This window comes from Penaeus japonicus, unplaced genomic scaffold (genome assembly GCF_977035675.1).
Source record: "Penaeus japonicus unplaced genomic scaffold, GWHDUDI00000001_assembly GWHDUDI00000021, whole genome shotgun sequence".
NCBI classification, from domain to species: Eukaryota; Metazoa; Arthropoda; class Malacostraca; order Decapoda; family Penaeidae; genus Penaeus; species Penaeus japonicus.
In genome coordinates, this window is record NW_028234423.1 from 20,461,335 (window position 1) to 20,463,834 (window position 2,500).

Consider the following 2,500-nt stretch of genomic DNA (forward strand, 5'->3'; position numbering starts at 1 on the left):
AATGTATTCATTTATACACTTGTCATATCCTGCAAGGTACTGGGAGAAAGTAATCATCATCTTCATAACCTGTTATGGCACTCATAATAGGCACTATATTTCTTTTCTTCATTTTCTTTGCTGTGGCAAGAATTCTTCATATCCATATGCCTTGCAGTGGAAGTGCCATATTTCTTGTTGTCGAACTTTAAGTCACCATCATGCAAACCAATGCCTAAAATCTCATATTTTTTATATCATTTTAAAGAGGTTTCATTGTGAAAATTGTAGAAATAATGGAAGATTATTAAAATAAGTGTAATATATTTAACGACTTTAATTGTAAAACAAATGGCATCCTTGGTAGCAGTGCTGAATTATGAATGATATTCATTTAAATCCCTATATGTAGTTTACATTTCCTTATAAGCTCACATATATATGTACAAAAGTATTGAATACATTATCATAGATATATGATTCATAGACAAAGTACTATATTCGAATCTAGTTGTATTTTGGTTGGTGCCAAGGCCAATGTTCAAATAAAACTTTGTAATGATTAAAGTATTATCATTTGGATTAATAGCCCTTTACAAAAGTTAAGGTAAGTTAAAAGAATGGCTGTTGTAGCTAGTTTGCTTTGAGATGTTATAGATACACTAGCGTCAGCTCCATTACCAGAGATCAAAAGCTGATGGATATGCTTGAATTCCTTGCTCACAATTATAGGTGTTCTGCATTACCAATCTTACTGAACTTGTTGCGGACGGGTGGCAAAACGTAGGTGCCGATAGTCGTCATAGCATATCTGACATAACGAGAGAGTGGATCGTTTTTTTTTTTTTTTTTTTTTTTTTTTTTTACTGCACTATGCGTACCAATTCTTTTTAATGACTGATGATGCCAATTGTAATTATCAATAGTATGATGGCCATAATAATCACCAAAATCGGTGACACCATTCTCCTCTAGAACCAGCAGGAAAGAAAGCTTTGACTAAAGTACCGCCGATGCAGAATGCGCAGGTAGAATGAGAAGCTGTTCAGCATCTGCAATATACCCATGTGCCAGTATGGTTGCTTTGTGCTATGACACTACTGCTGTACTTCTATTACACTGGGTATAAAGGACATTTTGAGCTGATATGGACTGCATTTTAAAACATTTGTTTACTATAACACTGATAAACATTACCAGATGGCACCTTTATGTTTCAGTAGAAAAGAAAATGACAAACAGAAATATGGCTTTAGTTTCATGGCGAGTACATGGAAGAAAACGCGAAAGGTCGCGATATGTCGGGTGAAGCTCTCTCACTCTGAAATAAAAGCCATCTGGAGTGCCTCAAAGGTGACACATGTACCAGTACAGAGGATACGTCGAGCAAATCTATCCCCGTTTGCACTGGGTTATGCGCTTGACAATCTTAGTGACTTTGGCTTCAGGAGCAACTTTTTTCGATTTTAGAATGACTTATTGCGTATATGAGATCACCAATTTAGCCAGACATTTTGAACAAAGTGGCATGATGTCCACTTAATCTGAAATTGGCAGGAGTTTAGATCTAGACAGTTCTAAAAGACTGCATAAAAATATCCCCTTAGAATAAATATGTTTCCACCAATGCCGTGCACTCACACTTAGATTTTCTTTTTTTTACTGACATTCTTAAATTGTATCAGACGTGTTTTTATAAAGTATTAATCGTCAAGTTTGATCATGACGACAAGTGTTAAAATGTGGTTGACGGTAATCCAATTTGGTTACTAATAATGGTAATCATAATTAAATTTGTTATACTAATATAGTTTAATTCAAACTAACAAACAAATGGCATCACTCTCCCCTAGCACAAGGTCATCCACCCTCACTCTCCAGAGCGCTGACTTCAGGGAGTGGCGACATGATGCTGACACCACTTTCCCTGTCCCAGCGGTGCAGGACATGGAGGCTGTATGGGTAAAGGAAGGTGACCCAGACCATTTGCAGCAGCTGTAGTGTGCCCTGTGCCAGTAAGGCATATGCGGCCGTAAACACAGGTCACCTTCCTCTTCCCTTTACTACATATATATATATATATATATATATATATATATATATATATATATATATATATATATATATATATATATATTATATATATATATATATATATAATTTATACATTTTTTTTTTTTCTTTTTTTTCTTTTTTGTCCTTGCTGGTGAGTGTCGTTCTTGTTTTTGCCCATTAACATTAAAACACTATAATGATTTCGGAGCTAGGTTGTGACATCACAGAAGCCGAATCAAGGGGAAGTCTATACGGTTTAGGGTAGTAATCGTTAGTTAGTTTTCTATATATATATTTCTCCTTTCTAAAATGCAAATATACTGTTCTTATTTCATAAGGTGTATACATAGTGCATGATTATAGAATTCAGGGCAGTGTGAATTCTGGTTCCAACTTTTGCACCAAACCCGTTCTTCGGAGGCACCGTGGCGTCATCGCGACCAAATTCTTGCCAAAGTGGCCACCC